The 27,500-nt window shown below is 52.3% G+C and overlaps 1 protein-coding gene across 4 annotated transcripts in view; it reads right to left on the bottom strand.

Moving 5' to 3' along the window:
* Nucleotides 1–27,500, bottom strand: part of LOC147086575 (SHC-transforming protein 1-like) — a 172,731-nt gene that overhangs the window by 83,188 nt on the left and 62,043 nt on the right. The gene's annotated exons all lie outside the window — the stretch shown is intronic.

The raw sequence follows: 27,500 nt of genomic DNA, 5'->3' as shown, positions 1-27,500 counted from the left end.
CAACCGCCGACCAAAAATTGCTGTTTGTGGGATCTTGCTGTGTGCAAAATGGCTGCCGCAACAGGGACTGCTTTTCAAACAGTAGTGCCTTGTTTAAGTCATTCGGATATTTCGAAAAGGTCACTGGACGACCTTGGCGCTCAAAAGAGAAGCATGGATGTGTTTTAAGTGAAAGAGGAACACTGATCCCTATTCTGTGGCCATCGATAGCCTCGATCAGGCACAGCACAGGCTAAGGCATCAAGGGGTATGGAGAGGGAGCGGGAATATGGTGTTGAGATAGAGGATCAGCTATGATCATATTGAATGGCGGAGCAGGCTCGAAGGGCCGAATGGCCTACTCCTGCTCCTATTTTTCTATGATCTATGTTCTTTCTATGTTCTAGATACAGAGTAAAACTCCCAACCTGCAAACGAAAGATGCCGAGTAAAGCTCTTGTGTCAGGCGTGGCTCAGTGGGTAACACTGTTGCCTCCGAGTCAGATGCTCATGGGTTCGAGTCCCACTCCAGAGATTTGAGCACAAAAATCTACACTGACACTCCCAGTGCAGTACTGAGGGAGCGCCGCACTGTCGGAGGGGCGGTACTGAGGGAGCGCCGCACTGTGGGAGGGGCAGTACTGAGGGAGCGCCGCACTGTCGGAGGGGCAGTACTGAGGGAGCGCCGCACTGTGGGAGGGGCAGTACTGAGGGAGTGCTGCACTGTCGGAGGGGCAGTACTGAGGGAGCGCCGCACTGTCGGAGGGGCAGTACTGAGGGAGCGCCGCACTGTGGGAGGGGCAGTACTGAGGGAGCGCCGCACTGTCGGAGGGGCGGTACTGAGGGAGCGCCGCACTGTCGGAGGGGTAGTACTGAGGGTGCGCCGCACTGTCGGAGGGGCGGTACTGAGGGAGTGCCGCACTGTCGGAGGGGCGGTACTGAGGGAGCGCCGCACTGTCGGAGGGGCAGTACTGAGGGAGCAGCGCACTGTGGGAGAGGCAGTACTGAGGGAGCGCCGCACTGTCAGAGGGGCGGTACTGAGGGAGCGGCGCACTGTGGGAGAGGCAGTACTGAGGGAGCGCCGCACTGTCAGAGGGGCGGTACTGAGGGAGCGCCGCACTGTCGGAGGGGCAGTACTGAGGGAGCGGCGCACTGTCGGAGAGGCAGTACTGAGGGAGCGCCGCACTGTCGGAGGGGCGGTACTGAGGGAACGCCGCACTGTCGGAGGGGCGGTACTGAGGGAGCACCGCACTGTCGGAGGGGCAGTACTGAGGGAGCGGCGCACTGTCGGAGAGGCAGTACTGAGGGAGCGCCGCACTGTCAGAGGGGCGGTACTGAGGGAGCGCCGCACTGTCAGAGGGGCGGTACTGAGGGAGCGCCGCACTGTCAGAGGGGCGGTACTGAGGGAGCGCCGCACTGTCGGAGGGGCAGTACTGAGGGAGCGGCGCACTGTCGGAGAGGCAGTACTGAGGGAGCGCCGCACTGTCAGAGGGGCGGTACTGAGGGAGCGCCGCACTGTCAGAGGGGCGGTACTGAGGGAGCGCCGCACTGTCGGAGGGGCGGTACTGAGGGAACGCCGCACTGTCGGAGGGGCGGTACTGAGGGAGCGCCGCACTGTCGGAGGGGCAGTACTGAGGGAGCGGCGCACTGTCGGAGAGGCAGTACCGAGGGAGCGCCGCACTGTCGGAGGGGCAGTACCGAGGGAGCGCCGCACTGTCGGAGGGGCAGTACCGAGGGAGCGCCGCAGTGTCGGAGGGGCAGTACCGAGGGAGCGCCGCACTGCCGGAGGGGCAGTACCGAGGGAGCGCCGCACTGTCGGAGGGGCAGTATTGAGGGAGCGCCGCACTGTCGGAGGGGCGGTACTGAGGGAGCGGCGCACTGTCGGAGGGGCAGTACCGAGGGAGCGCCGCACTGTCGGAGGGGCAGTACCGAGGGAGCGCCGCACTGTCGGAGGGGCAGTACCGAGGGAGCGCCGCACTGTCGGAGGGGCAGTACCGAGGGAGCGCCGCACTGTCGGAGGGGCAGTACTGAGGGAGCGCCGCACTGTCGGAGGGGCGGTACTGAGGGAGCGCCGCACTGTCGGAGGGGCGGGACTGAGGGAGCGTCACATTGAGGGAGGGGCAGTACTGAAAGAGCGCCGCACTGTCGGAGGGGCAGTACTGAGGGAGCGCCTCACTGTCGGAGGGGCGGTACTGAGGGAGCGCCGCACTGTCGGAGAGGCGGTACTGAGGGAGCGCCGCACTGTCGGAGGGGCAGTAATGAGGGAGCGCCGCACTGTCGGAGGGGCGGTACTGAGGGAGCGCCGCACTGTCGGAGGGGCAGTACTGAGGGAGCGCCGCACTGTCGGAGGGGCGGTACTGAGGGAGCGCCGCACTGTCGGAGGGGCAGTACTGAGGGAGCACTGCACTGTCGGAGTTGCAGCAATGAGGAAGCGCTGCACTGTCGTAGGTGCCGTCTTTTGGATGAGACGTTAAACGGAGGCCTCGTCTGCCCTCTCCGGTGGATATAAAAGATCCTATGGCCACTATTGGAAGAAGAGCACTGGGAGCTTGCTGTGCACAAATTGTCTGCCGTGTTTCTTACATTACAATAGTGACCACACTTCAAAAAGTTCTTCATTGGCTGTAAAGCGCTTTGGGACGTCCCGAAGGTGTGAGAGGTGAAAGTCTTCCTTCTACCACCTGCTGGGAAGTCATAACCAGCGTAATTTCAGCTGAATACCCAAAAGCAGATTCCGCGCACCACCTTTGGCTTTGGGAGAAAGCTCTTCGCAGGCAACCGATGTGACTTCTCTGTTGACCAGAAACTGTCGCATTCGAGTTCGCAAATAACTGCAACAACCGGCCGTCGGATCACGGCTGTTATTTGAAGCCAAGAGGGAAATAAGGAACGAAAGTCACCACAGCCGTTTTCAGATTGAATCTTGTTTCTGTTCGGATCCCAGACGGCCAGCGTCTGTGAGACATCTTCCGGCATTTATACGACCGAATCGGGCTCACTTACTGCAGTGGCAGAGACAGTTTGTTGTGGGTAAATTGAAAATGAAACACTCCCATTTCTCCAGCACCTTTCACCACCTCAGGACATCCCAAAGCGCTTCACAGCCAATGAAGTACTTTTTTTGAAGTGTGGTCACTGTTGTAATGTAGAAAACGCGGCAGCTAATTTACGCACAGCAAGCTCCCACAAACAGAAATGTGATAATGACCAGATCATCTGTTTTTAGTGATGTTGGTTGAGGGATAAATATTGGCCCCAGGACACCGGGGAGAACTCCCCCTGCTCTTCTTCCAATAGTGGCTGTGGGATCTTTTATGTCCACCTGAGAGGGCAGACGGGGCCTCGGTTTAATGTCTCATCCGAAAGACGGCACCTCCGACAGTGCAGCACTCCCTCAGTACTGCCCCTCCAACAGTGCAGCGCTCCCTCAGTACTGCCCCTCCGACAGTGCGGTGCTCCCTCAGTACTGCCCCTCCGACATGCAGTGCTCCCTCAGTACTGCCCCTCCGACAGTGCAGCACACCCTCAGTACTGCCCCTCCGACAGTGCGGCGCTCCCTCAGTACTGCCCCTCCGACAGTGCGGCGGTCCCTCAGTACTGCCCCTCCGACAGTGCGGCGCTCCCTCAGTACTGCCCCTCCGACAGTGCGGCGCTCCCTCAGTACTGCCCCTCCGACAGTGCGGCGCTCCCTCAGTACTGCCCTTCCGACATGCAGTGCTCCCTCAGTACTGCCTGTCCGACAGTGTAACGCTCCCTCAGTACTGCCCCTCCGACAGTGCGGCGCTCCCTCAGTACTGCCCCTCCGACAGTGCGGCGCTCCCTCAGTACTGCCCCTCCGACAGTGCGGCGCTCCCTCAGTACTGCCCCTCCGACAGTGCAGCGCTCCCTCAGTACTGCCCCTCTGACAATGCAGCGTTCACTCAGTACTGCCCCTCCGACAGTGCGGCGCTCCCTCAGTACTGCCCCTCCGATAGTGCAGCGTTCCCTCAGTACTGCCCCTCCGACAATGCGGCGTTCCCTCAGTACTGGCACTGGGAGTGTCAGCCTAGATTATGTTCTCAAGTCTCTGGAGTGGGACTCGAACCCATGACCTTCTAACTCAGAGGCAAGAATGCTACTCCCTGAGGCACGGCTGTGTACACGTGCCTGCTGCTAGAATAAGGGAGCCAGAATCCAGATCAACGGTACCAGCTTAAAAATGGCTTCAGCTACAGGGAGTGGCCTCAGAAGAGACCAGTGGATCTTTCAAAGGAAGTGTAGATAAACATTTCAAACTGGGCTATGGGCGAGAGAAGGGACACTGGAATTAGTTTGGGATTGTTCTAGCACAGGCATGATGGGCCGAATGGCCTCCATCTGTGCTGCATGCGCCTATGGTTCTCAGGTTACCATTCTGTATGATTAAGCCATTGGTACACACTCAAAGTGTACCTGTGTACACACTGTACAAAACATCTGCACAATAATTTATATTTGAGAAATTCTCTATTCTTTTCAGATGAAAGAGGTCGGTTTTAAGGAGCGTCTTAAAGGAGGAGAGAGAGAGGTGGAGAGGTTTAGGGAGGGAATTCCAGAGCTCGGGCCCCAGGCGGCTGAAGGCACGGCCGCCAATGGTGGAGCGATGGAAATCGGGGGGATGCGCAAGAGGCCGGAATTGGAGGAGGGTTGTGGGGCTGGAGGAGGTATAGAGATGTGGGGTGGGGGGGCGGGGGGCGGCGGTGAGGGGGAAGCCGGGAGTGAGGCCATGGAGGGATTTGGAAACAAGGATGAGAATTTTATAAATCGAGGTAAGGCTCAAGAGGGAGCCAATGTAGGTCAGGAGGAAACAGGCAAATACAGGAAACAGACACAGAATTGATGCTGCACGCTGATGAGACCAAGAAGAGGAAGGGATACAAGACAGCGATCTTGTGTGTGTTTCAGGTATGTGTGAAAACAAGGAATCTGCTTTTTTAATCTGCTGCTCGCTATCGCCACCGCAGCCTTGGCCAAATACCATGGAATGAGTGACAGGTAGAAGGGGGCCCTGAGATCTGATTACCTCAGAGATACTGTAACTGTCACGGAAAAATAATCAGCTCCTCTCTCAAACTTGTTTATCTCGATCCAATGGCTTTTATTCCCCAGACTCTCACTTAAACTCACTCTGTGGGCTCCGAGACGCACAATCTGGGGCCATTTTACTAGCGACCTGGCTAGCATTAAGGACACTCCCAGGGCAGATACAGCACGGGTTAGATACAGAGTAAAGCTCCCTCTACACTGTCCCATCAAACACTCCCAGGGCAGGTACAGCACGGGTTAGATACAGAGTAAAGCTCCCTCTACACTGTCCCATCAAACACTCCCAGGGCAGGTACAGCATGTGTTAGATACAGAGTAAAGCTCCCTCTACACTGTCCCATCAAACACTCCCAGGGCAGGTACAGCACGGGTTAGGTACAGAGTAAAGCTTCCCTCGACACTGTCCCCATCAAACACTCCCAGGGCAGGTACAGCACGGGTTAGATACAGAGTAAAGCTCCCTCTACACTGTCCCCATCAAACACTCCCAGGACAGATACAGCACGTGTTAGATACAGAGTAAAGCTCCCTCTACACTGTCCCCATCAAACACTCCCAGGACAGATACAGCACGTGTTAGATACAGAGTAAAGCTCCCTCTACACTGTCCCATCAAACACTCCCAGGGCAGGTACAGCACGGGTTAGATACAGAGTAAAGCTCCCTCTACACTGTCCCCATCAAACACTCCCAGGGCAGGTACAGCACGGGTTAGATACAGAGTAAAGCTCCCTCTACACTGTCCCATCAAACACTCCCAGGGCAGGTACAGCACAGGTTAGATACAGAGTAAAGCTCCCTCTACACTGACCCATCAAACACTCCCAGGGCAGGTACAGCACGGGTTAGATACAGAGTAAAGCTCCCTCTACACTGTCCCATCAAACACTCCCAGGGCAGGTACAGCACGTGTTAGATACAGAGTAAAGCTCCCTCTACACTGTCCCATCAAACACTCCCAGGGCAGGTACAGCACGGGTTAGATACAGAGTAAAGCTCCCTCTACACTGTCCCATCAAACACTCCCAGGGCAGGTACAGCACGGGTTAGATGCAGAGTAAAGCTCCCTCTACACTGCCCCATCAAACACTCCCAGGGCAGGTACAGCACGGGTTAGATACAGAGTAAAGCTCCCTCTACACTGTCCCGTCAAACACTCCCAGGGCAGGTACAGCACGGGTTAGATACAGAGTAAAGCTCCCTCTACACTGTCCCATCAAACACTCCCAGGGCAGGTGCACCACGGGAGATCACTCTGGCCCTGATTTTCCCGCAGTAACCTACCTTCTGTAAGAGGTGATCTCCGCCCCAGCCAGAAATAAATCCAGCTCTCGCTTGAAGGAATTCAGCGAGTCCGTGTCCACCGCACGAGGCGGCAGTCTGTTCCCGAGGTCCACTATTCTCTGGGAAAAGAACCACCTCCTGACATCTAACGTAGATCTAGCCTTATACGATGTGAAGCTGTGACCCCTGGTCCTCCCTAACCTCTTTAATTGAAATAAACTGTCAGCTGGATCGCAATCTATTCCCTTCATTATCTTATAAACCTCAATCAGACCCCCCTGCCCTAAGTCTACGCTTCTCTAAGGTGTAGAGTCCCAACTCTGTTAGCCTATCTTGAAAACTAAGATGCTTTAGACTGGGAATTAGTCCAGTGCCTCCTCCTCTGCACCCTCTCCAAAGTCTCAATATCACCCATCATGTGAGGAGACCAAAACTGGACACAGTATTCCAAGTGCGGCCTGACTAAGGTCTTGTACAAGGACAGAACAGTATTGTTTTTAATTCGTTTTTGGGATGTGGGCATCGCTGGCAAGGCCGGCATTTATTGCCCATCCTAGTTGCCCCTTGAGAAGGTGGTGGTGAGCCGCCTTCTTGAACCGCTGCAGTCCGTGTGGTGAAGGTGCTCCCACAGCGCTGTTAGGGAGGGAGTTCCAGGATTTTGACCCAGCGACGATGAAGGAAAGGCCGATGTATTTCCAAGTCGGGATGGCGTGTGTGACTTGGAGGGGAACTTGGAGGTGGTGGTGTTCCCATGCGCCTGCTGCCCTTGTCCTTCTAGGTGGAAGAGGTCGCGGGTTTGGGAGGTGCTGCCGAAGAAGCCTTGGCGAGTTGCTGCAGTGCATCTTGTAGATGGTACACACTGCAGCCACGGTGCGCCGGTGGTGGAGGGAGTGAATGTTTAAGGTGGTGGATGGGGTGCCAATCAAGCGGGATGCTTTGTCCTGGAGTGTGCCTCATCTTATATTCAATTGTCCTATGGATACACCCCAACACCCGATTTGCTCTGGCTATTGCTACAGGCATTGCTCATGTACCTTTAAGGATACATGCACTAGAATGCCCAAATCTCTTTCTATCTCTACTTATACAGCACCTTAAACGTAGTGAAACGTCCCAGGGCGCTTCACAGGAGCGTTATCAAAAGAATTTGACCTCGAGCCACATAAGGAGATATTAGGGGCAGTTGAACAAAGGCTTGGTCAAAGAGGTAGGTTTGAAGGAGCGTCTTACAGAAGGAGAGAGAGGCGGAGAGGTTTAGGGAGGGAATTCCAGAGCTCAGGGCCCAGGCGGCTGAAGGCACGGCCGCCAATGGTGGAGCGATGGAAATCGGGGATCATAGAATCATAGAAAGTTACAGCACGGAAGGAGGCCATTTCGGCCCATCGTGTCCGCGCTGGCCAACAAAGAGCTCTCCAGCCCAATCCCACTTCCCAGCTCTTGGTCCGTAGCCCTGCAGGTTACAGCATCCCAAGTGCACATCCAAGTACTTTTTAAATGTGGTTAGGGTTCCTGCCTCTACCACCCTTTCAGGCAGTGAGTTCCAGACCCCCACAACCCTCTGGGTGAAGAAATTTCCCCTCAAATCCCCTCTAAACCTTCCCCCAATTACTTTAAATCTGTGCCCCCTGGTTTTTGACCCCTCTGCTAAGGGAAATAGGTCCTTTCTATCCACTTTATCTAGGCCCCTCATAATTTTATACACCTCAATAAGGTCTCCCCTCAGCCTCCTCTGTTCCAAGGAAAACAGACCCAGCCGATCCAGTCTTTCCTCATAGCTAAGATTCTCTACTCCCGGCAACATCCTTGTAAATCTCCTCTGTACCCTCTCTAGTGCAAACACATCTTTTCTGTAATGTGGTGACCAGAACTGCACGCAGTACTCCAGCTGAGGCCTAACTAGAGTTTTATACAGTTGAAGCATAACCCCCCTGCTCTTGTATTCTATACCACGGCTAATAAAGGCAAGCATTCCGTATGCCTTCTTAACCATCTTATCTACCTGGCCTGCTACTTTCAGGGATCTGTGGACATGCACTCCAAGGTCCCTTTGTTCCTCTACACTACTCAGTGTCCTACCATTTAATGTGTATTCCCTTTCCTTGTTAGCCCTCCCCAAATGCATTACCTCACACTTCTCCGGATTGAATTCCATTTGCCACTGTTCTGCCCACCTGACCAATTTATTGATATCTTCCAGCAGTCTACAGCTTCCTTCTTCAGTGTCAACCGCACGGCCGATTTTAGTATCATCTGCAAACTTCTTAATCATACCCCCTACATTCAAGTCTAGATCATTGATATTGTAGTGTATGTACCTTTAAGAGAGAACTACTTTTACAGCTCCTGTATACTGTAGTACCGGCAGTGACCACACCTGTATATAAGCCTTGAGCATGCCTCTGTACCCCAGTCTTGAGACTACCCTACTCCAGTAAACACCTGTTGATTGTTAAGTTACAGCATCCGTGTGGTTATTAAAAAAACATCATACTCTCAGAATCACGGATCTAACAGATATATATCACAAAAAGCAAGGGACCTAGTACTGAGCCCTGCAGAACCCCACTGGAGACAGCCTGCCAGTCACAAGAGGATGCGCAAGTGGCCGTAATTGGAGGAGCGCAGAGATCTCGGAGGGTTGTGGGGCTGGAGGAGGTTAAACAGATGGGGGCGGGGGGGTGCGGTGAGACCATGGAGGGATTTGGAAATGAGGATGAGCATTTTATAATCGAAGCAAGTCTCAAGTGGGAGCCAATGTAGGTCAGCGAGCATAGGAGGAAACAGGCAAATACAGGAAACAGAAACAGAATTGATGCTGCACGCTGATGATACTGAGAAGAGGAAGAGATACAAGACAGCGATCCTGTGTATTTTTCAAATAACTTGATAAAACTGAAACTGCACAGAGTACAATAGAGAACTCCTAAAAAGGCAGGGAAATGCACACCTTGGGACCTTTTAGGATGCTGTTGTGAGCTAGCGCAATCTCCTCTCACTTCTGGGCTTCAATCCGGCCCGCGCCGAGGGAATGAACGTTTCCTTTCTCTGCTGGCTACAAGGATCCTACACGGAAGGGGGTTTGGCCAGTCCTGCTAGATATGATCCCACTGCACAAAGCTACGAAGATGTCTGGGAGGGGCGGTGGAAACGTCACACTAATGCAGACAGTGGGCGGTTACGGAGCTGGGGCTCAGGCACATTCTTGGGGGGGAAGAGTAGCGAGCTCTGCCCCAGAAGGTCGTGGGTTCGAGCCCCGCTCCAGACAAAAATCTAGGCCGACACTCCCCGTGCAGTGCAGAGGGAGCGCCGCACTGTCGGAGGGGGCAGTACTGAGGGAGCGCCGCACTGTCGGAGGGGCTCTACTGAGGGAGCGCTGCACTGTCGGAGGGGAGGTACCGAGGGAGCGCCGCACTGTCGGAGGGGCAGTACCGAGGGAGCGCCGCACTGTCGGAGGGGCTGTACCGAGGGAGCGCCGCACTGTCGGAGGGGCGGTACTGAGGGAGCGCCGCACTGTCGGAGGGGCGGTACTGAGGGAGCGCCGCACTGTCGGAGGGGCGGTACTGAGGGAGCGCCGCACTGTCGGAGGGGCGGTACTGAGGGAGCGCCGCACTGTCGGAGGGGCGGTACTGAGGGAGCGCTGCACTGTCGGAGGGGCGGTACTGAGGGAGCGCCGCACTGTCGGAGGGGCGGTACTGAGGGAGCGCCGCACTGTCGGAGGGGCGGTACTGAGGGAGCGCCGCACTGTCGGAGGGGCGGTACTGAGGGAGCGCCGCACTGTCGGAGGGGCGGTACTGAGGGAGCGCCGCACTGTCGGAGGGGCGGTACTGAGGGAGCGCCGCACTGTCGGAGGGGCGGTACTGAGGGAGCGCCGCACTGTCGGAGGGGCGGTACTGAGGGAGCGCCGCACTGTCGGAGGGGCGGTACTGAGGGAGCGCCGCACTGTCGGAGGGGCGGTACTGAGGGAGCGCCGCACTGTCGGAGGGGCGGTACTGAGGGAGCGCCGCACTGTCGGAGGGGCGGTACTGAGGGAGCGCTGCACTGTCGGAGGGGCGGTACTGAGGGAGCGCCGCACTGTCGGAGGGGCGGTACTGAGGGAGCGCCACACTGTCGGGGGGCAGTACTGAGAGAGCACCGCACTGTCGGAGGTGCCGTCTTTCAGATGAGACGTTAAACCGAGGCCCCGTCTGCTCTCTCAGGTGGATGTAAAAGATCCCACGGCCACTATTGGAAGAAGAGCAGGGGGAGTTCTCCCCGGTGTCCTGGGACCAATATTTATCCCTCAACCAACATCACTAAAAACAGATGATCCAGTCATTATCACATTGCTGTTTGTGGGAGCTTGCTGTGCACAAATTGGCTGCTGCGTTTCCCACATTACAACAGTGGCTTAATTGGCTGTGAAGGGCTTTGGGACGTCCTGAGGTGGTGAAAGGCACTGGAGAAATGGGAGTCTTTCTTTTTTAGTATTCCAGGGCTGGTCTCTGGTTGAAATAAGGAAGTGTTCTGTTTTCGAATGCTAACTCATCCCTTGATTCAACAAGCATAAAAAAACGACTCGCCCATTGAAATTTTACTAATTTAATAAAATTAATTACCATCCGTCTTTCCTTCCTCCGCCAGTCCATGAGCTTTTAAACCCCCCATCTTGGAGCCATCTAACCAATTCTTTTGTTGATTTAATTTCTCTTTTCTCAATCAGCACTGATACCTGGGATGGCAGGAATGACGTATGAGGAGAGATTGGGTCGATTAGGCTTATACTCGCTAGAGTTTAGAAGAATGAGAGGGGATCTCATTGAAACTTATAAAATTCTAACAGGACTAGACAGACTAGATGCAGGAAGGATGTTCCCGATGGCGGGGGAGTCCAGAACCAGGGGTCACAGTCTAAGGATAAGGGGTAAGCCATTTAGGACTGAGATGAGGAGGAATTTCTTCACCCAGAGAGTGGTGAACCTGTGGAATTCTCTACCACAGAAGGCAGTAGAGGCCAATTCATTAAATATATTCAAGAAGGAGTTGGATATATTTCTTGAGGCTAAAGGGATCAAGGGATATGGGGAGAAGGCAGGGACAGGGTACTGAATTTGGATGATCAGCCAGGATCTCGTTAAATGGCGGAGCAGGCTCGAGGGGCCGAATGGCCTACTCCTGCTACTATCTTCTATGTTTCTATGTACAGTTTCTAAATGCAACGGCAGTCCCAGCCCCAGAACAATTGCAGCACAGTTTAACGTTACGGCGTTGCGCTCTGCTCGCTGTCAGCCCTGTGGCCAAGAACCCACACAAGCCACAAGCTGATCACGAAGAGAGAGAGAGAGAGAGAGTTTGCGCTTTTGGGACACTCTGCTATCTGACATTTGGGCCATCTAGGCTTCCTGTGACAGATGCTGAAATGTCAAACCGCCGAGATGGTGCTAAATATCAAAAGGTCCACTCGTAGATATGGGCGTTGCCCAATTAAGACAGATAACATGGCCCGTTGATCGCTACTTGCGCACGCCGCAGGTGAACGGGCTCTCCTCAGCGTCGAGAAAAATAAAAAGCTCGTTAACTCCAGTAGGATCAGTGTTGTCACTAGGCGTATGCAATTGGAAAAAATATCTGGGTTCGTTAGACTAATCCTGGGATGAGAGGGCTGTCCTATGAAGAGAGATCGAGTAGAATGGGTCGATATAGCCTAGAGGTTAGGAGAATGAGGGATGACCTCATGGCAACGTTTAAAATTCTGAGGGATTGACAGGGTAGATGATGAGAGGCTGTTTCCCCCCTGGCTGGAGAGTCCAGAACCAGGGGTCACAGTCTCAGGATAAGGGGTCGGCCATTTTGGACTGAGATGAGGAGGAATTTCTTCACTCAGGGGGCGGTGAATCTTTGGAATTCTCTGCCCCAGAGGGCTGTGGAGGCTCAGTCGTTGAGTATATTCAAGGCTGAGATCGATAGATTTTTGGACTCTAGGGGAATCGAGGGATATGGAGATCGGGCGGGAAAGTGGAGTTGAGGTCGAAGATCAGCCATGATCTTATTGAATGGCGGAGCAGGCTCGAGGGGCCGAATGGCCGACTACTGCTCCTAATTCTAATGTTTGTATGTTCTTATATACTTTAAAGTGGGGTGATGGGTCTCTTGTACAACACTCAAATCACCTTAAATTATTTACACTGCGAGGGGCAGACCTGTACCCACCAGTACTGTACCCCAGAGTTATACAGTGACAGACCTGTACCCACCAATAATGTACCCCAGTGTTATACACTGACAGACCTGTACCCACCAGTACTGTACCCCAGTGTTATACAGTGACAGACCTGTACCCACCAGTACTGTACCCCAGTGTTATACAGTGACAGACCTGTACCCACCAGTACTGTACCCCAGTGTTATACAGTGACAGACCTGTACCCATCAGTACTGTACCCCAGAGTTATACAGTGACAGACCTGTACCCACCAGTACTGTACCCCAGTGTTATACAGTGACAGACCTGTACCCACCAGTACTGTACCCCGGTGTTATACAGCGACAGACCTGTACCCACCAGTAATGTAACCCAGTGTTATACAGTGACAGACCTGTACCCACCAGTACTGTACCCCGGTGTTATACAGTGACAGACCTGTACCCACCAGTAATGTAACCCAGTGTTATACACTGACAGACCTGTACCCACCAGTACTGTACCCCAGTGTTATACAGTGACAGACCTGTACCCACCAGTACTGTACCCCAGTGTTATACAGTGACAGACCTGTACCCACCAGTACTGTACCCCAGTGTTATACACTGACAGACCTGTACCCACCAGTAATGTAACCCAGTGTTATACACTGACAGACCTGTACCCACCAGTACTGTACCCCAGTGTTATACACTGACAGACCTGTACCCACCAGTACTGTACCCCAGTGTTATACACTGACAGACCTGTACCCACCAGTACTGTACCCCAGTGTTATACAGTGACAGACCTGTACCCACCAGTACTGTACCCCAGTGTTATACAGTGACAGACCTGTACCCACCAGCACTGTACTCCAGTGTTATACAGTGACAGACCTGTACCCACCAGTACAGTACCCCAGTGTTATACACTGACAGACCTGTACCCACCAGTACTGTACCCCAGTGTTATACAGTGACAGACCTGCACCCACCAGTACTGTACCCCAGAGTTATACAGTGACAGACCTGTACCCACCAGTACTGTACCCCAGTGTTATACACTGACAGACCTGTACCCACCAGTACTGTACCCCAGTGTTATACAGTGACAGACCTGCACCCACCAGTACTGTACCCCAGAGTTATACAGTGACAGACCTGTACCCACCAATACTGTACCCCAGTGTTATACAGTGACAGACCTGTACCCACCAATACTGTACCCCAGTGTTATACAGTGACAGACCTGTACCCACCAATACTGTACCCCAGAGTTATACAGTGACAGACCTGTACCCACCAATACTGTACCCCAGTGTTATACAGTGACAGACCTGTACCCACCAGTACTGTACCCCAGTGTTATACAGTGACAGACCTGTACCCACCAGTACTGTACCCCAGTGTTATACAGTGACAGACCTGTACCCACCAGTATTGTACCCCAGTGTTATACAGTGACAGACCTGTACCCACCAGTACTGTACCCCAGTGTTATACAGTGACAGACCTGTACCCACCAGTACTGTACCCCAGTGTTATACAGTGACAGACCTGTACCCACCAGTACTGTACCCCAGTGTTATACAGTGACAGACCTGTACCCACCAGTACTGTACCCCAGTGTTATACAGTGACAGACCTGTACCCACCAGTACTGTACCCCAGTGTTATACAGTGACAGACCTGAACCCACCAGTACTGTACCCCAGTGTTATACACTGACAGACCTGTACCCACCAGTACTGTACCCCAGTGTTATACAGTGACAGACCTGTACCCACCAGTACTGTACCCCAGTGTTATACAGTGACAGACCTGTACCCACCAGTACTGTACCCCAGTGTTATACAGTGACAGACCTGTACCCACCAGTACTGTACTCCAGTGTTATACAGTGACAGACCTGTACCCACCAGTACTGTACCCCAGTGTTATACAGTGACAGACCTGTACCCACCAGTACTGTACTCCAGTGTTATACAGTGACAGACCTGTACCCACCAGTTCTGTACCCCAGTGTTATACAGTGACAGACCTGTACCCACCAGTACAGTACCCCAGTGTTATACAGTGACAGACCTGTACCCACCAGCACTGTAACCCAGTGTTATACAGTGACAGACCTGTACCCACCAGTACTGTACCCCAGTGTTATACAGTGACAGACCTGTACCCACCAGTACTGTACCCCAGTGTTATACAGTGACAGACCTGTACCCACCAGTACTGTACCCCAGTGTTATACAGTGACAGACCTGTACCCACCAGTACTGTACCCCAGTGTTATACAGCGACAGACCTGTACCCACCAGTACTGTACCCCAGTGTTATACACTGACAGACCTGTACCCACCAGTACTGTACCCCAGTGTTATACACTGACAGACCTGTACCCACCTGTACTGTACCCCAGAGTTATACAGTGACAGACCTGTACCCACCAGTACTGTACCCCAGTGTTATACAGTGACAGACCTGTACACACCAGTACTGTACCCCAGTGTTATACAGTGACAGACCTGTACCCACCAGTACTGTACCCCAGTGTTATACAGTGACAGACCTGTACCCACCAGTACTGTACCCCAGTGTTATACAGTGACAGAACTGAGCCCACCAGTACTGTACCCCAGTGTTATACAGTGACAGACCTGTACCCACCAGTACTGTACCCCAGTGTTATACAGTGACAGAACTGAGCCCACCTGTACTGTACCCCAGTGTTATACAGTGACAGACCTGTACCCACCAGTACTGTCACCAGTACTGTACCCCAGTGTTATACAGTGACAGACCTGTACCCACCAGTACTGTACTCCAGTGTTATACAGTGACAGACCTGTACCCACCAGTACTGTACCCCAGTGTTATACAGTGACAGACCTGTACCCACCAGTACTGTACTCCAGTGTTATACAGTGACAGACCTGTACCCACCAGTACTGTACCCCAGTGTTATACAGTGACAGACCTGTACCCACCAGCACTGTAACCCAGTGTTATACAGTGACAGACCTGTACCCACCAGTACTGTACCCCAGTGTTATACAGTGACAGACCTGTACCCACCAGTACTGTACCCCAGTGTTATACAGTGACAGACCTGTACCCACCTGTACTGTACCCCAGTGTTATACAGCGACAGACCTGTACCCACCAGTACTGTACCCCAGTGTTATACACTGACAGACCTGTACCCACCAGTACTGTACCCCAGTGTTATACACTGACAGACCTGTACCCACCTGTACTGTACCCCAGAGTTATACAGTGACAGACCTGTACCCACCAGTACTGTACCCCAGTGTTATACAGTGACAGACCTGTACCCACCAGTACTGTACCCCAGTGTTATACACAGACAGACCTGTACCCACCTGTACTGTACCCCAGAGTTATACAGTGACAGACCTGTACCCACCAGTACTGTACCCCAGTGTTATACAGCGACAGACCTGTACCCACCAGTACTGTACCCCAGTGTTATACAGTGACAGACCTGTACCCACCAGTACTGTACCCCAGAGTTATACAGTGACAGACCTGTACCCACCTGTACTGTACCCCAGAGTTATACAGTGACAGACCTGTACCCACCAGTACTGTACCCCAGTGTTATACAGCGACAGACCTGTACCCACCAGTACTGTACCCCAGTGTTATACAGTGACAGACCTGTACCCACCGGTAATGTACCCCAGTGTTATACACTGACAGACCTGTACCCACCAGTACTGTACCCCAGTGTTATACAGTGACAGACCTGTACCCACCAGTACTGTACCCGTGTTATACAGTGACAGACCTGTACCCACCAGTACTGTACCCCAGTGTTATACAGTGACAGACCTGTACCCACCAGTACTGTACCCCAGTGTTATACAGTGACAGACCTGTACCCACCAGTACTGTACCCCAGTGTTATACAGTGACAGACCTGTACCCATCAGTACTGTACCCCAGTGTTATACAGTGACAGACCTGTACCCACCAGTACTGTACCCCAGTGTTATACAGTGACAGACCTGTACCCACCAGTACTGTACCCCAGTGTTATACAGTGACAGACCTGTACCCATCAGTACTGTACCCCAGTGTTATACAGTGACAGACCTGTACCCACCAGTACTGTACCCCGGTGTTATACACTGACAGACCTGTACCCACCAGTACTGTACCCCAGTGTTATACAGTGACAGACCTGTACCCACCAGTACTGTACCCCACTGTTATACAGTGACAGACCTGAAACCACCAGTACTGTACCCGTGTTATACAGTGACAGACCTGTACCCACCAGTACTGTACCCCAGTGTTATACAGTGACAGACCTGTACCCACCAGTACTGCACCCCAGAGTTATACAGTGACAGACCTGTACCCACCAGTACTGCACCCCAGTGTTATACAGTGACAGACCTGTACCCACCAGTACTGTACCCCAGAGTTATACAGTGACAGACCTGTACCCACCAGTACTGTACCCCAGTGTTTTACAGTGACAGACCTGTACCCACCAGTACTGTACCCCAGAGTTATACAGTGACAGACCTGTACCCACCAGTACTGCACCCCAGAGTTATACAGTGACAGACCTGTACCCACCAGTACTGTACCCCAGAGTTATACAGTGACAGACCTGTACCCACCAGTACTGTACCCCAGTTATACAGTGACAGACCTGTACCCACCAGTACTGTACCCCAGTGTTATACAGTGACAGACCTGTACCCACCAGTACTGTACCCCAGAGTTATAGTGACAGACCTGTACCCACCAGTACTGTACCCCAGTGTTATACAGTGACAGACCTGTACCCACCAGTACTGTACCCCACTGTTATACAGTGACAGACCTGAACCCACCAGTACTGTACCCGTGTTATACACTCACAGACCTGTACCCACCAGTACTGTACCCGTGTGATACAGTGACAGACCTGTACCCACCAGTACTGTACCCCAGAGTTATACAGTGACAGACCTGTACCCACCAGTACTGTACCCCAGAGTTATACAGTGACAGACTTGTACCCACCAGTACTGTACCCCAGAGTTATACAGTGACAGACCTGTACCCACCAGTACTGTACCCCAGAGTTATACAGTGACAGACCTGTACCCACCAGTACTGTGCCCCAGTTATACAGTGACAGACCTGTACCCACCAGTACTGTACCCCAGTGTTATACAGTGACAGACCTGTACCCACCAGTACTGCACCCCAGAGTTATACAGTGACAGACCTGTACCCACCAGTACTGTACCCCAGAGTTATACAGTGACAGACCTGTACCCACCAGTACTGTACCCCAGTTATACAGTGACAGACCTGTACCCACCAGTACTGTACCCCAGTGTTATACAGTGACAGACCTGTACCCACCAGTACTGTACCCCAGAGTTATAGTGACAGACCTGTACCCACCAGTACTGTACCCCAGTGTTATACAGTGACAGACCTGTACCCACCAGTACTGTACCCCACTGTTATACAGTGACAGACCTGAACCCACCAGTACTGTACCCGTGTTATACAGTGACAGACCTGTACCCACCAGTACTGTACCCCAGTGTGATACAGTGACAGACCTGTACCCACCAGTACTGTACCCCAGAGTTATACAGTGACAGACCTGTACCCACCAGTACTGTACCCCAGAGTTATACAGTGACAGACTTGTACCCACCAGTACTGTACCCCAGAGTTATACAGTGACAGACCTGTACCCACCAGTACTGTACCCCAGAGTTATACAGTGACAGACCTGTACCCACCAGTACTGTACCCCAGTTATACAGTGACAGACCTGTACCCACCAGTACTGTACCCCAGTGTTATACAGTGACAGACCTGTACCCACCAGTACTGTACCCCAGAGTTATAGTGACAGACCTGTACCCACCAGTACTGTACCCCAGAGTTATACACTGACATACCTGTACCCACCAGTACTGTACCCGTGTTATACACTGACAGACCTGTACCCACCAGTACTGTACCCCAGTGTGATACAGTGACAGACCTGTACCCACCAGTACTGTACCCCAGAGTTATACAGTGACAGACCTGTACCCACCAGTACTGTACCCCAGAGTTATACAGTGACAGACCTGTACCCACCAGTACAGTACCCCAGAGTTATACAGTGACAGACCTGTACCCACCAGTACAGTACCCCAGTGTTATACAGTGACAGACCTGTACCCACCAGTACTGTACCCCAGAGTTATACAGTGACAGACCTGTACCCACCAGTACAGTACCCCAGAGTTATACAGTGACAGACCTGTACCCACCAGTACTGTACCCCAGTGTTATACAGTGACAGACCTGTACCCACCAGTACTGTACCCCAGTGTTATACAGTGACAGACCTGTACCCACCAGTACAGTACCCCAGAGTTATACAGTGACAGACCTGTACCCACCAGTACTGTACCCCAGTGTTATACAGTGACAGACCTGTACCCACCAGTAGTACCCCAGAGTTATACAGTGACAGACCTGTACCCACCAGTACTGTACCCCACTGTTATACAGTGACAGACCTGAACCCACCAGTACTGTACCCCTGTGTTATACACTGACAGACCTGTACCCACCAGTACTGTACCCGTGTGATACAGTGACAGACCTGTACCCACCAGTACTGTACCCCAGAGTTATACAGTGACAGACCTGTACCCACCAGTACTGTACCCCAGAGTTATACAGTGACAGACTTGTACCCACCAGTACTGTACCCCAGAGTTATACAGTGACAGACCTGTACCCACCAGTACTGTACCCCAGAGTTATACAGTGACAGACCTGTACCCACCAGTACTGTACCCCAGTTATACAGTGACAGACCTGTACCCACCAGTACTGTACCCCAGTGTTATACAGTGACAGACCTGTACCCACCAGTACTGCACCCCAGAGTTATACAGTGACAGACCTGTACCCACCAGTACTGTACCCCAGAGTTATAGTGACAGACCTGTACCCACCAGTACTGTACCCCAGAGTTATAGTGACAGACCTGTACCCACCAGTACTGTACCCCAGTGTTATACAGTGACAGACCTGTACCCACCAGTACTGTACCCCACTGTTATACAGTGACAGACCTGAACCCACCAGTACTGTACCCCTGTGTTATACACTGACAGACCTGTACCCACCAGTACTGTACCCCAGTGTGATACAGTGACAGACCTGTACCCACCAGTACTGTACCCCAGAGTTATACAGTGACAGACCTGTACCCACCAGTACTGTACCCGAGTTATACAGTGACAGACTTGTACCCACCAGTACTGTACCCCAGAGTTATACAGTGACAGACCTGTACCCACCAGTACTGTACCCCAGAGTTATACAGTGACAGACCTGTACCCACCAGTACTGTACCCCAGTTATACAGTGACAGACCTGTACCCACCAGTACTGTACCCCAGTGTTATACAGTGACAGACCTGTACCCACCAGTACTGTACCCCAGAGTTATAGTGACAGACCTGTACCCACCAGTACTGTACCCCAGAGTTATACACTGACATACCTGTACCCACCAGTACTGTACCCGTGTTATACACTGACAGACCTGTACCCACCAGTACTGTACCCCAGTGTGATACAGTGACAGACCTGTACCCACCAGTACTGTACCCCAGAGTTATACAGTGACAGACCTGTACCCACCAGTACTGTACCCCAGAGTTATACAGTGACAGACCTGTACCCACCAGTACAGTACCCCAGAGTTATACAGTGACAGACCTGTACCCACCAGTACAGTACCCCAGTGTTATACAGTGACAGACCTGTACCCACCAGTACTGTACCCCAGAGTTATACAGTGACAGACCTGTACCCACCAGTACAGTACCCCAGAGTTATACAGTGACAGACCTGTACCCACCAGTACTGTACCCCAGTGTTATACAGTGACAGACCTGTACCCACCAGTACTGTACCCCAGTGTTATACAGTGACAGACCTGTACCCACCAGTACAGTACCCCAGAGTTATACAGTGACAGACCTGTACCCACCAGTACTGTACCCCAGTGTTATACAGTGACAGACCTGTACCCACCAGTAGTACCCCAGAGTTATACAGTGACAGACCTGTACCCACCAGTACAGTACCCCAGAGTTATACAGTGACAGACCTGTACCCACCAGTACTGTACCCCAGAGTTATACAGTGACAGACCTGTACCCACCAGTACTGTACCCCAGAGTTATACAGTGACAGACCTGTACCCACCAGTACTGTACCCCAGTGTTATACAGTGACAGACCTGTACCCACCAGTACTGTACCCCAGTGTTATACAGTGACAGACCTGTACCCACCAGTACTGTACCCCAGAGTTATACAGTGACAGACCTGTACCCACCAGTACTGTACCCCAGTGTTATACAGTGACAGACCTGTACCCACCAGTACAGTACCCCAGAGTTATACAGTGACAGACCTGTACCCACCAGTACAGTACCCCAGAGTTATAGTGACAGACTTGTACCCACCAGTACTGTACCCCAGAGTTATACAGTGACAGACCTGTACCCACCAGTACTGTACCCCAGTGTTATACAGTGACAGACCTGTACCCACCAGTACTGTACCCCAGTGTTATACAGTCAGTGACAGACCTGTACCCACCAGTACTGTACCCCAGCGTTAGTGACAGACCTGTACCCACCAGTACTGTACTCGTGTTATACAGCGTCAGACCTGTTCCCACCAGTACTGTACCCCAGCGTTATATAGTGACAGACCTGTACCCACCAGTACTGTACCCCAGTGTTATACAGTGACAGACCTGTACCCACCAGTACTGTACCCCAGTGTTATACAGTGACAGACCTGTACCCACCAGTACTGTACCCGTGTTATACAGTGACAGACCTGTACCCACCAGTACTGTACCCCAGTGTTATACAGCGATAGACCTGTACCCACCAGTACTGTGTACTCCAGTGTTAAACAGTGACAGACCTGTACCCACCAGTACTGTACCCGTGTTACACAGTGACAGACCTGTACCCACCAGTACTGTACCCGTGTTATACAGTAACAGACCTGTACCCACCAGCACTGTACCCCAGTGTTAGTGACAGACCTGTTCCCACCAGTACTGTACCCCAGTGTTATACAGTGACAGACCTGTACCCATCAGTTCTGTACCCCAGTGTTAAACAGTGACAGACCTGTACACACCAGTACTGTACCCCAGTGTTATAGTGACAGACCTGTTCCCACCAGTACTGTACCCGTGTTATACAGTGACAGACCTGTACCCACCAGTACTGTACCCGTGTTATACAGTAACAGACCTGTACCCACCAGTACTGTACCCCAGTGTTATAGTGACAGACCTGTTCCCACCAGTACTGTACCCGTGTTATACAGTGACAGACCTGTACCCACCAGTACTGTACCCGTGTTATACAGTAACAGACCTGTACCCACCAGCACTGTACCCCAGTGTTATGTAACGACAGACCTGTTCCCACCAGTACTGTACCCCAGTGTTATACAGTGACAGACCTGTTCCCACCAGTACTGTACCCCAGTGTTATACAGTGACAGACCTGTTCCCACCAGTACTGTACCCCAGTGTTATACAGTGACAGACCTGTTCCCACCAGTACTGTACCCCAGTTGCACTGCTGGGAGCATCCCCGTAGTTCAAGTGGATGTAGTAAAGAAACTTTCGGCACTGACCTGCGCCATTATGTTTCATGAAACCCCAGTGATAATAGTAGACTGGTAGGCGGTGACTCACTATCTCTGCTATCTTGTTCGTGTTGAGTGTGTGCTGTCTGTGGGAGGCAACACACGCTTGCCAGCAGGACCCGCTAAGCTCAGCAACATGAGGCATGCTGATCAGGAGCAGGAACTCTGATTGATTTCTCCTAGTCCCAGCACACAGGCAGTTCTTACACTGCTCTTGTACACACAGGGAGAGACTCCAATGCACACCACTGCGTGTACACGCTAGCCAATAAGTTGAAGGAGGCCCTTTGCTGCATTTGAACTCACACTGGTGTTAGCAGCTAGCTGCCTGTGCGGTTTCTTGGCTTTATCTGATGCTCTGAAACAAACAATTATGAAAAGAACATCGACGTCCAGAGGGGGAGATGAATGATCATTTTTCTTTTACGCAGCGAGTTGTTGTGATCTGAAAGGGCGGTGGAAGCAGATTCAATAGTGACTTTCAAAAGTGACTTGAACAGGAAAAGTTCACAGGGCAGTGGGGTAAGGGCAGGGGGGAGTGGGGCTAAGTGGAGAGCTCTTTCAAAGAGCCGGCACAGGCACGATGGGCCCAATGGCCTCCTTTTTTGCAGTATGAAACGTTAACTCTGTTTCTCTCTTCACAGATGCTGCCTGACCTGCTGAGTTTCTCCAGCATTTTCTGTTTTTATTACTGCGTACAGTATTGGTCTCCTTATTTCAGGAAGGATGCAAATGCGTTGGAAGCAGTTCAGAGAAGGTTTACAGAATCACAGAAACCCCACAGTGCAGATAGAGGCCACTTCGGCCCACCGAGCCTGCACCGACACATATCCCACCCAATCCCCGTAACCCCTACACCAACACATATCCCAGTAACCCCACGTATTTAATCCCCCTAACACTAAGGGTCAATTTATCATAGCCAATCAACCTAACCCGCACATCTTTGGACTGTGGGAGGAAACTGGAGCACCCGGAGGAAAACCCACGCAAACACGGGGAGAATGTGCAAACTCCACACAGACAGTCGCCCGAGGCCGGATTCGAACCCGGGTCTCTGGCGCTGTGAGGCAACAGCGCTAACCACTATGCCACCGTGCTTAGACCAAGTGCCTAGTAGTTTTCTTACGTCACCTGGAATGGGCGGGTTGTCTTATGAGGAAAGGTTGGACAGGGCTAGGCTTGTATCCGCTGGAGTTTAGAAGAGTAAGAGGTGACTTGATTGAAACAGAAGATCCTGAGGGGTCTGGACAGGGTGGATGTGGAGAGGATGTTTCCTCTTGTGGGGGAATCTAGAACTAGGGGGTCACTGTTTAAAAATAAGGGGTCGCCCATTTAAGACAGAGATGAGGAGAATTTGTTTCTCACAGAGGGTGGTGAGTCTTTGGAACTCTCTCCCTCAGAGGGCGGTGGAAGCAGAGTCTTTGAATATTTTAAAACCAGAGGTAGATCGATTCTTGGTGAGCACGGGGGTGAAAGGTTATCGGGGGTGACGTAAGAAAACTACTCGGCACTTGGTCTAAACGTTAAACAAAGCTTTAATCAACTGTTTTACAACATGGAGGTCCAGTTGTGTCCTTCACTAGTTCCTGTTAAGAATGTCCTGCGCAAGCTGGGCCCGCGCCCGAGTATTTATACTCTCCCTGGACAGCGCCAGCCGCAGGCCGCCCAGTATTATTTCAGAAGTCTTTCTTTCATGAATGACTGATCCATGTCAGCCTCCTTCTGTGCTGTAAGATTCTAGGATTCTGTGACATTACTGCAATAGGAATACAACTAAAGAAAGAGATTTTCAAAAATAAGCAACCGGAGACTTCAATCAACAACGACGGGTCACATAAAGCTCTACAGCAAATGTCAAGTTCTATAGAACAACTCTATTTTTATTTAATCTAAACAAGAAAAACCGCAGGATCCAAACCACAGTTTCTGGAGGTTGGTGATAATTTTATTTCAGCTTAATGTTGTGCAGCTCAGCCAGGGTTGCAGTATGACTAAACACTATGACACTGTGCTTGCACATACAGGAAGGCGACTCCAGCACACACCACTGCGCGGAAATAAAGACAAACCAGCATTTCTCCAGCGCTTTTCACCACCTCAGGACGTCCCAAAGCGCTTCACAGCCAATGAAGGGCTTTTTGAAGTGTGGTCACTGTTGTAATGTGGGAAACGCAGCAGGAAGCTCCCACAAACAGCAATGTGATAATGACCGGATCATCTGTTTTTAGTGATGTTGGTTGAGGGATAAATATTGGCTCCAGGACACCGGGGAGAACTCCCACTGCTCTTCTTCCAATTAGTAGCGGTGGGATCTTTTACATCCATCTGAGAGGGCAGACAGGCCCTCAGTTTAACGTCTCATCCGAAAGACGGCACCGCCAACAATGCGGCACTCCCTCAGTACTGCCCCTCCGACAGTGCGGCACTCCCTCAGTACCGCCTCTCCGACAGTGCAGCGCTCCCTCAGTACTGCCCCTCCGACAGTGCGGCGCTCCCTCAGTACTGCCCCACCAACAGTGCGGCGCTCCCTCAGTACTGCCCCTCCGACAGTGCGGCGCTCCCTCAGTACTGCCCCTCCGACAGTGCGGCGCTCCCTCAGTACTGCCCCTCCGACAGTGCGGCGCTCCCTCAGTACTGCCCCTCCGACAGTGTGGCGCTCCCTCAGTACTGCCCCTCCGACAGTGCGGCGCTCCCTCAGTACTGCCCCTCCGACAGTGCGGCGCTCCCTCAGTACTGCCCCACCAACAGTGCGGCGCTCCCTCAGTACTGCCCCTCCGACAGTGCGCCGCTCCCTCAGTATGGGGATGCGCTTATCAACTGGGGCAGCCTAAGATGCCAACATAATAACTGGATCTTTAAAACATGTAGCACTCTCTCTCGCCTCTGAGTCAGAAGGTCGAGGGTTCGAGCCCCACTCCAGAGACTTGAGCCTAGAATCTAGGCCCACACTCCCAGTGCCAGTACTGAGGGAGCGCCGCACTGTCGGAGGGGCAGTAATGAGGGAGCGCCGCTCTGTCGGAGGGGCAGTACTGAGGGAGCGCCGCACTGTTGGAGGAGCGGTACTGAGGGAGCGCCGCACTGTCGGAGGGGCAGTACTGAGGGAGCGCCGCACTGTCGGAGGGGCAGTACTGAGAGAGCGCCGCACTGTCGGAGGGGCAGTACTGAGGGAGCGCCGCACTGTCGGGGGGGCGGTACTGAGGGAGCGCCGCACTGTCGGAGGGGCAGTACTGAGGGAGCGCCGCACTGTCGGAGGGGCAGTACTGAGGGAGTGCCGCACTGTCGGATCAAAAACCAGTGGGCACAGATTGAAAGTAATTGGGGGAAGGTTTAGAGGGGATTTGAGGGGAAATGTCTTCACCCAGAGGGTTGTGGGGGTCTGGAACTCACTGCCTGAAAGGGTGGTAGAGGCAGGAACCCTAACCACATTTAAAAAGTACTTGGATGTGCACTTGGGAAGCTCTAACCTGCAGGGCTACGGACCAAGAGCTGGGAAGTGGGATTAGGCTGGAGAGCTCTTTGTTGGCCGGCGCGGACACGATGGGCCGAAATGGCCTCCTTCTGTGCTGTAACTTTCTATAATTCTAACTGCAAACTAGCCTTGTATTCCAGCTCGCCTCAGGAGCGGTCACTCCCCACGGAACTGCACGCCGGCACGAGTCATCGCCTTCTGGGACGGAAGAGAAAATACCGGGGGGGGGGGGGGGGGCGGGGGAAAGAGGAAATCCGAACTTGGGGTTTTTTTGGGGAGGGGAGCTGGGAATTTCGATAGCGGCCTGCTGACTTCGCAGCCAGCGGTTGCTCAACGAGCAACTCTGACCTTTTAACATCGGTGGACTGCCGGCCAGACTGGAGGCTAAACAGAGGCCTGCAGCAAAAATATCAGGTATTGCAACGTGTTGACAGCACTGAGATACATGCCAGGCATCGCACCATGCGAAGCTCACACATCATGGCCTTCGTACCTCAGTGCTGGGAAGCTGGGAAACAGAGAACCTTCGCTGGAGCCCCCCCAAAAATCCATTACAGAAAAATGCACCATGTTAGTTGACTTTTTTTCTAAACTGAGTTAAGAGGATGTTTCTAAGATAGAGAGAGACAAAGACACAGAGAGAGACACAGAGAGAGAGAGAGACAGAGAGAGAGAGAGAGACAGAGAGAGAGACAGAGAGAGAGAGAGAGAGAGAGAGACAGAGAGAGAGACAGACAGAGAGAGAGACAAAGAGAGATCTGTCAAAATTGAGATTAGTCCTAGGAGAAGGAGACAGACCATACCTTGGGGCCAAATATGTAACAACATGTCACAACCTGAGGACTGTTTAAAATTAAGACTGTTTAAAATTAATATTGAACGTACCAAATGAAGTACAAAGACTGTTTAAAATTAATATTGTTTAAAAGTAATATTGTATGTACCCAACAAATGTCAAATCGATTGACACCTACAGAATGTTGGAAAACTGTACCTTTTTGCTATGTAAGCTTTGGCAATATGGCTCTCTGTAAACTTTCATGCCAATAAAGCATTTTAATTGGAATTGGAATTGGACAAAGAGAGACAGAGACAGAGAGATAAGATGTAACTTGTCATGCCAATAAAGCGATTTGAATTGAATTGAATTGAAAATTGAGAGAGAGACAGAGAGACAGAGAGAGAGAGAGACAAAGAGAGAGAGAGAAACAGAGAGAGAGACAGAGAGACAGAGAGAGAGACAAAGAGAGAGAGAGAGACAGAGAGAGAGAGAGAGACAGAGAGAGACCGAGAGAGAGAGAGAGGGAGGGAGGGAGAGAGGGAGGGAGGAGAGAGAGAGGGAGGAGAGAGAGAGGGAGGAGGGGGAGAGAGGGAGGGGGAGAGAGGGAGGGGAGAGAGGGAGGGGGAGAGGGGGAGGGGGAGAGAGGGAGGGGGAGAGAGAGAGGGGGAGAGAGAGAGGGAGGGAGAGGGAGAGGGGGAGGGAGAGAGAGAGGGCAGAGAGAGAGAGAGAGGGAGAGGGAGAGAGAGGGAGAGGGAGAGGGAGAGAGAGAGAGGGAGAGAGAGAGAGAGAATTTGCAAAATGGGACAAAGATCCAATTGAGATCCTACATGCAGAATTCTGTAAAAGTATCCTCCGGATTCAGAGGAAAACCGCAAACGATGCATGCAGGGCAGAATTAGGCCAATATCCACTACTAATTAATATCCAAAAAAGAGCCATCAAATTTTAGAAACACCTAAAAATGAGCAACCCCCACTGCTATCATTACGAAGCCCTGAAATGCCAATAGATGATCATTCTC

Source organism: Somniosus microcephalus, unplaced genomic scaffold (genome assembly GCF_052327205.1).
Source record: "Somniosus microcephalus isolate GS21.2 unplaced genomic scaffold, FLI_Smic_1.0 unresolved_chr7, whole genome shotgun sequence".
Classification (NCBI taxonomy): domain Eukaryota; kingdom Metazoa; phylum Chordata; class Chondrichthyes; order Squaliformes; family Somniosidae; genus Somniosus; species Somniosus microcephalus.
Note: the sequence above shows the minus strand (reverse complement) of the source record. Positions and strands in the feature narration are given on the sequence as shown.